Raw genomic sequence first — 8843 nt, 5'->3', positions numbered from 1 at the left:
GCAAAAGCCACCCAAGAAACGTAAAGGCCGTACAGACATCCAGCAGCGCATCCAGCATTTATTTGGTCAGGCTGTGTTGACGCTAGAGAAACTGAAACACCTGCTCAATATTGCTCCGGCACAGGCGGGCCGGCATGTCGAGAAGATGACTTCAAATTTAATTGAATTTTAATTACTGTCAAATCTATTTGTCTTGCGATGGATTCCAATACTGTCAAATGAATTGTATGTATCGATAACTTCTATATGAATTACTTATTTTTACAACTCTGTTCAAATATCGTAAACTGGAGCGGTGTACTATTTCAGTAGTATATTTATGCCAGCAGCTGCTTGCACCGGTCCAGAATCGGCATATGGTTTGCTGCTTGCACCGGTCCAGAACCGCTATACGGTTTGCTGGTGCTCTGCCGCAAGCTTTGCTGCTCCGCCAAAAGATGTCGCCGATCGTAATTCAAATTCAGAACCCAGATAAAAGCCGCAAGATGTCGCTGATGGAAATCCAAGAAATCCGATACCATTCTGAACCGGAATAGATCACAGGGTGTACCGCTGATGGAAATCTGAGAAATCCGATAACATTCAGAACCGGAATCGATCACAGGTTGTACCGCTGATGGAAATCTGAAAAATCCGATACAGGGTGGTTTATATGTACGGTGACCATAAATATGGATTCAAAATTAAGGACAATTTTTCAAAAATATGCCTACATATATTTACGTAGTATAAAAATATCAAAAGAGTATATATGATTCTAAATTCTTATTACATTTTAAACTTTAAAAATGAATCTTGTTTTCTTCATCGATATTAATCTTTTTTTACATGATTATTTATAAAAGTATAGTCAAACATATTATAATAACAACAGCTTACACGAAAAGTGAAAATCTTTAAAAGATTATTTTATAGGCAAATTTTGAGCCGTTCAAAATGAAAACAATACCTTTCTTTTTTTGTTTTTTTGGTACTTTTCGCAGTTATTTGTCAAAAATCGACGTCATGAATCGACGTTAACGACGAGTTACAAAGTGCCCTTTACCAAAATATATAATTTGTGCAGATTCCGCTCCATAGCATCTACATTTCTAATCCGATTTTCATTATCTTTGGTTCAAAATTTAGTGTAATGATATATCTTCTTTATCGAATTTTTAAAATAATGAAAAAAATAGTCAAATGAAACTGCGTATTTGATTGAAAATCTCACTTTTTTGGATTTTGACGACAAAATGCAAATGGTCGCCTGTAGTACTAATAATTTTCATTGAAGTCGCTACAAGTTATATATTTTGGTAGAGGCTCATCAATACCCTTCGAGCTGTAAGTCGCTTACGTTGATTGGGAGATTTTTTCATGAGATATTGAAGAAAAGCTACGAAGAGTACCAAAAAACACTTTTTTGAAAAAATCCATCCATTGTCCGATAATTTTAAAATAACGAATAAAATGCGGGACAAATGCAGGACACTTGGAAAAAATCTGTACATTTTCAGGATTTTTAAATTTGAAAAATTACGCAGGACCGACCTTTGAAAAACAGTACGGTCCTGCAAAAAACAGAACGGATGGTCACCGTATTTATATGTCGAAAATTGGTAAGGTGTATTGGTCTCATACATACATCTATATGCAAACATAGATACGTACATATGTATATACATATACAGATGCTCCACCCCTAGAAAAGTGTGTTAATAATGTGCACATAGTTGATTGCTAAGTATTTAATATGTATGTGTATATGAATGGAAAGGCCTGTTGATGTTGATGATGATGAGAACAAATAAAATTTAATTTGAAATAAAAGAAGGTTTTATATTTACTTATTTATTTTGATAATAAGAATTTTAAGCATAAATGGCCGCAATTATATGAATTATAGCTTTGCTGTTTATTAGAGTTATATTTAATGTTTTTTCCTAAATACTTTATTATTTGCTTAGGAGGCTGTAAGTTTCCAAAGCTATCGAAGTAATCATTCTCATTATCGTTTTTCCAGTAAGCTACCCAATGCGTTCCTGGACCCTTTGAACTATCCAAATTTATTATTCCACATTCTCTCTTAAATGGTTTACGGGGTAAACTGTCACACATGACATGACATGATTTAAAAATCGCTCATTGCTCTGTGAAAATCGTATTCTAGGGATCAAAATAAGAAACTTTGCCGAAGAAACCATACCTCTAAAACGAATTCTGATGTCCCCCAATTTGGGTCGAACTTTTGGGTAGGGGCAAATTTTGAAAAATCCTACTTTTACCCATTTAGAGTGCTCCAATCGAGTCCAAATGTATGACCGACCCCCACTAACTTTGGACGGCCGATCCAGCAATGCCAGTGGCACACCCCCTGGAACTCCCCTGGGGGTTCCCCATACAATCATTTCAAAAAATCACCATTTTTGGCCTTTACATGAAAAAATCAGCTAAATGGCTATGTTTTTTCTTTATTTTTATTTATTTATTTATAATAATATTTATTATTTATTTATAATAATATCTATTTTTTCTCTTAAGAAATTTATTTAGTCAGAACATATGTAAATGAAAAAATTAATTTAAGTGAGTTATAGAAAAGAAACTAAAAAAAATTATTGTTTGAAGTCTTTTTTACTTTCAAGTCTGGGCAATTTCGCACGGCTCTCTAATGTCGTCGCCATAACAGCCTCTACATTTTCCGGTATAACCCGTTTGGAAACGCTAGCTAGCAATTGAACATGTCGTTCCGTTCCTTGTATGTTTGATGGAATTTTTGGATTATTAAACGGTGGATCATCTTGATTTAAATATTCTTTCAATGTATCGTACGGAATGCTTCGCGTGAATGGTGGTTCAAATACGATATTTTTATCATTCAAATTGATCATTTCCGTATAACTTGTGCAATTAAAGTTTATATCTGGTTTTTTATAAACTCTAAGTTCCATTGGCTCGTCAACATCGGTTCGATAGCGTAGAATTTTCTTGATGGCACAGTCGCGCTTTTCTTTGCTCTCATCAAACAACATTGATAACAAGATATTTTCCGAATGCGCATAATATGAATTATCTTTAATTACTTGATTGACAATTTTGCGTAAACGAGGTTCTAGAAATCGTGACCAACCAATGAACTTGAAAAATAATGCACTGCCGTACACGACAGAGCTGCGAAACTTGATATTGAAGTACATTGGCACATAACATTTAATTATAAATTCAACCAGAATTCTTAAATTTGCATCTGGATTTTCCGTTGTCACATATAATCGCAATAATCTAGCGGCCTTGGTGAGCCACCGAGAATGTACAATTTTCCCTGGTTTGATGTTAGCCAGATCCACCGGAACCACGTCGCTGGAAATTGCATGGGCCATGTCGTATAAGTACTTCGAATCGGTGGAAAATTCAATTTTTTCTGGAGCAGGGGGCATATTTTGCAACTCAATTTTCTGGAAGCCGTCCACCACCTGAAAATATATAATAATAAAATAATTAAAAATGGTTGACAATTATAATAAATGAGTGATAGCAATAACTTACCGGAAGAGTTTCACAAGTTTCGATTTGACGGCTCAGTTTTCCGGTTGCCGATCTTGGTCCAGTGCTGGTTGATTTATCCAAAGCTTCAAACAAATGCCGAAACGGAAGTTCGTTGAAGTGTAGAAGGCAAACGAACCAATGCAATGGTCTTTTTAACAGCAATTCGAATCGTCGTATAATTCCACCGTGTGGGCCAGTGTTTGTTGGCTCACCGTCAGTGCATATTCCAATTAATGCATCCAGTGATATATTTTTATCGTTGAAAGAACCATTTAATTTGGTTGTTTTGTATTCAGCGGTTTCATGTTCCAGTCTTACGTAACCAATCAATTCAGAATTGGGTTCTCTCAAAATAACAAGATGAGGTTCTTTTACCATCCTAGTATGATACTTCTCATCAATTTTATCTATCGTTAAAGTATCATCTTTTCTGCCATCGAATGAAAACGCTAACAAATTGGTATCATCTAACCGTTTGCGAAGCACTTCTTGTCTGCATTTCTCTTTTTCTCTGCGAACTTTCGATTTATCCATGATGAGAGGTTTCCCATGCTTATCTTTAATTTTAAAATCTTGCAAAAGAGCGGTTCCCAATGCTGATGCTACTCTGTCAGGCACACCAAATCTGTCACATACCAAGGCAAAGTTAAAACAATCGTATCTCTCTGTGTATTGTGAACTTGTGCTTCTATCCATATCTTCTTGAACCGGTGGCGGTGCGTATGTTGAATCATCGGGATCTTGGTATGTTGGCATTGATGACATAGACGTTGCTCCTTGCTCTTCAGTTTCCATCACAAATGCATCCATTGTTAGTCTTCTCTGATTATGTTGACCGTGCATGAACTCTTTGAGGCGTTCGGGAACCCAGCCGCATGCACATGGAGCGGCCTTGAAATCGCATTTACATGTTCCAATGTAAAAAATTTTTTCCAGAGATTTTACATACTCTGTAAATTGTTGGGTGTTGTTTCTGCTCTTGATTTGCTCTTGATACTTGTCAAGCAATTTATTCAATTTATTAAATACACTTTTTTTCAGCATTATTTCCATACCAAGTTATTCCCAAATTCCAATCAACTTATCTTGTACTTGAATAGTGAATGATTTATGGGAAAACTTTTTTTGTTCTGTTTTAGCACGTTCGCTTAAGTAAAAATAATATCTCAAGATATCCAGATGGGTTGGTAAATTAAGATCAGTTAAATCAGTAGACACACCAAAAACAGTAACATCATGCTTGGGTATATGACTCATTGGGTTTTCGATAGTTGTTGATGTAGTTGCTTCATCTTGCGGTGTAGAGGATGGTGGATTCATTGTAAACTTTTTGATTTGGAATGGTCACTTCACTTATTCTTTTTTTTTAAATATTTTTTTATCTGAAATTAGCACTTCACACTTTGAGTTCTTCACAACGACTTAATGCATTCACAAAAACTGTTGCGTTATATATGGTCTACGAGACGAGGTAATAAGAATGAAATGGTAATTTCAATTCTACCTGCTGTGTCTTGTGGTGGCTTAAAAAAAACAACACAAGCAATTTTACGATCTGCAGTTGTGTCACAGTGATACCTTCATTGTTTAAAAGGGTTGCGGTGCATTCCAGTGATACCTTAATTGTTAAAATGGTTGCAAAAAACGCGCATTTCTTAAGAAGGTGCCTTAAAATACCCACAAAAAGGGTTGTAAAAACAACCTTCATTTCTTAAGTAGGTGCTATAAAAAAACTACACAAGTAAGTTTACGACATGCAGCTGTGTCTTAAAAAACGCACACAAGCAATTTTCCGATTTGCAATTGTGTCACAGTGATACCTTCATTTTTTAAAACGGTTGAATAAAAAACCCACACAACTATGTTTACGACATGCAAATGCATCACAGTGATGCCTTGGTTTTAAAAGGGTTGTAAAAACGCTAATTTCTAATAATTTTTTTTAATTTCTTTTCTATTACTAAGTTAAATTCATTTTTTCATTTACATATGTTCTGACTAAATAAATTTCTAAAGAGAAAAATAAACTCCAAAAAGAAAAAACATAGGCATTTCGCTGATTTTTTCATGTAAAGTGCAAAACCGGCGATTTTTTGAAATGTTTGTATGGTGAACCTCCAGGGGGGTTCCAGGGGGTATTCCACTGGCATCGGTGGGTCGGGCCTCCAAAGTTAGTGGGGGTCGGTCATACATTTGACTCGATTTGAGCACTCTAAATAGGTCAAAGTGGGATTTTTCAAAATTTGCCCCTACCCAAAAGTTCGACCCAAATTGGGGGACATCAGAATTCGTTTTAGAGGTATGGTTCCTTCGGCAAAGTTTCTTATTTTCATCCCTAGAATATGATTTTCACAGAGCAATGGGCGATTTTTTTGCCTCCCCACAAATCGACCCGGCCTAATACATACGTATTCTCATACATACTTCTATATGCAAACGTACATACATCTTTATGTATATACATATATAGATGCTCCACCCCTAGAAAAATGTTCACATAGTTAATTGCTAAGTATTTAATATGTATGTGTATATATACATATATATGAATGGAAAGGTCTGTTGATGTTGAAAACAAATAAAATTTAATTTGAAATAAAATAAAGTGTTATAATTACTTATTTATTTTTATTTATTAGATATTTAATGAAGAAATAAAGTTTCTTAATATTTTTACATTTTTTTCAGCACATATCATAGAATTTTTATGATATTTACAAATATTTATATTTGTTGTTTTAATATATAAAATCTTTAAATTTGGACAATTTAAATCATCTAAATTATATAAAATAATATCGTATCCGAATAAACGTTGAATCCATCTGATTTTCTCCAATCCTTTAGCATTGAATATATAATTTTTTCTTTTCATTAATGAATGGATATATTCAATAACAGTCATTAAAGTCAAATCACCCTCTTCCCATTTTAATCCATGATGATTATGATATAACCAGTTGTTAGTTGTTTTATCCCGTATCGTTAACTTGGATTCTTCAAATGGAGGTTGAGTAAGAAACGTTGTTACATGTGAATCATATGTTGATATGCTGACTTCTTTAGCAATAAATTTCTTATTAAAATAGACTCCCTGAACGTATATAACCAACGTATATTCCTCTGACATTATATAGCTTGAGCTTTTTTTAAATTAGCTTAATTGCTGTTTATTATAGTTATATTTAATGTTTTTCCTAAATACTTTATTAAATGTTCAGGAGGATATACGTTTTTCCAAAGCTATCGAAATAATCAATCTCATTTTCGTTTTCCAGTATTTGAACTATCCAAATTTATTATTCCACATTCTCTCTTAAATGGTTTACTGGGTAAACTGTCACACATGAATACCCCTCTAAAATTTGGAATAAATTTTGAATACTTCTTTAAGTCTACATCAGTAAGAGGTCTTCTGGGTAGCTTCATTAAGAGTTTTTTTGGTATGGTTTTAAATATAATCCGAATCCCTTTTTATAAGGCTTTAAAAACATTCCTTTTCCCATAGAAATAGCTTCCATTGTATTATTATGACGTTTCGCCTCCAATAACTGCTCCTTTCCAGTTTTTATAGCATTGATTGTTTTAATAATTCCTGCTGTACCGCCAGATAGACTTCCAAGTGCTCCTAATGCTACGAATAAAGGCGTTAATGGGAGAATGGTGCTTTTATTATAGACTTTTTCCCTCTAAAAATATTATTTACAACCTTTCGTGAAATTTTTATGGCATCTTTTAAGTTATTACTTTTCTTTAAATTTTGTTTAGCACTTTTTAAAGCATGTTTGAAGAGCTGACAACCAGTTTTTCCTCCCACTTTCTTAGTTTTACTATAAATGTTCCCCATACCGAATTTCGTTTTTGTCTTCATTATATTTGTAACTAACCAAGCATTTGTTTTCTCACGAAGATTGCTATCCTTCGCTTTAACTCTTTCCCAAGCCTTCTCAGTTAATTTTTTATCAGCAATATGTCGGTTATCTAAATCTTTATTATATAAATATGATATATCATGTACTCAACAAGCAGTGTCTAGTAGATTAATCCCTCAATCTCCTCTTACTAAAAGTTTCCGTAGTTTCGTTCCAGGTTCACAAAATTGATAACTAGGCAAATGAAGTTCAATAGGAAGCTTATTAATTATATTGGTTATAAAACCTTTTCCAACGACTAACGATTTATAAATAAACCTTTTTTCATAAATAACTCTCATATAAAGTAATATTATATTCAAATAAACGCTGAAGTTTTTTAATAAATTTATAGTTCTATATAATTAAATTTTAAATTTCTAAATACTAATTCAACAGTTAAGTTATATTCAAATACAATATTATTATGTGATTTAGAATAAACTTCTATATCATGTATCGCTTCCCTATTTGTTCTACTATAATACCTTAAGTTAGTCTTAATATCTAAACCCCTTCTTTTATACTCATGTTGGTTTTGGTGTTGCTCCATAATATACTCCTCAATTTCAACGCCAACCACTGTTAAAAATTTGCTATTGTCATCCTCTTCATCCCATTTTTTGTTAAAAAAAGCATGGGCTGCTCTGACTGGGATGCCCAAAACCTGTAACCGGGGACCCTCATCTTCATCTTCAATACATATACATGGGGTTTCCATGTCTTCAAAGCACAACATCTCCAATTCAAAATCGAAGTTGTACTCTCCATGATGCTCGCTATTGAGGATTCGATATACTCCAGGCATGATGTGTTTTAATAGCTTTAAACAAAGTAATAATTCCTAATGTACAGTATTAGCTTATTTATACACATTTCATAACTATATAAAAAGCATTGAGGTGAACTGTTGATAAAGAACATATTTAAATAAACATATATTTTAATAATCTATTTTATACTTCATAATATGATTCAATTAAAATGTGGAAATAATCTTAAACTCAATGTTGCTGTCAAAGAATATATTTATTTTTTATTATCCTATTTATATTTTATTATATGATTCAAATCAAATGCTAATATTATAAATAGCAGTGATGGGCATACCTAAATACTTTTGTACTTAAAGTACCACTTTGGGTACTAAATACACAAATACTTAGTATTTTGAGATGACTAAATACCCAAGTACTATTTACTTAGGTATTTAGGAGCTGCTAAATACCCAGGTACTATTTACTTAGGTATTTAGAAGCTGCTAAATACCCAAGTACTATTTACTTAGGTATTTAGGAGCTGCTAAATACCCAAGTACTATTTACTTAGGTATTTAGGTGGTGCTAAATACTCAAGTAAAAAAGTATTTAGGTATTTAGGAGCTATTAGATATTAAAGTAAGAA

This window comes from Rhagoletis pomonella, unplaced genomic scaffold (assembly GCF_013731165.1).
Source record: "Rhagoletis pomonella isolate Grant_MI unplaced genomic scaffold, Rhpom_1.0 Rhpom_scaffold_02871, whole genome shotgun sequence".
Lineage (NCBI taxonomy): Eukaryota > Metazoa > Arthropoda > Insecta > Diptera > Tephritidae > Rhagoletis > Rhagoletis pomonella.
The sequence above is the reverse complement of the archived record's forward strand: the minus strand, read 5'-3'. Positions refer to the sequence as shown.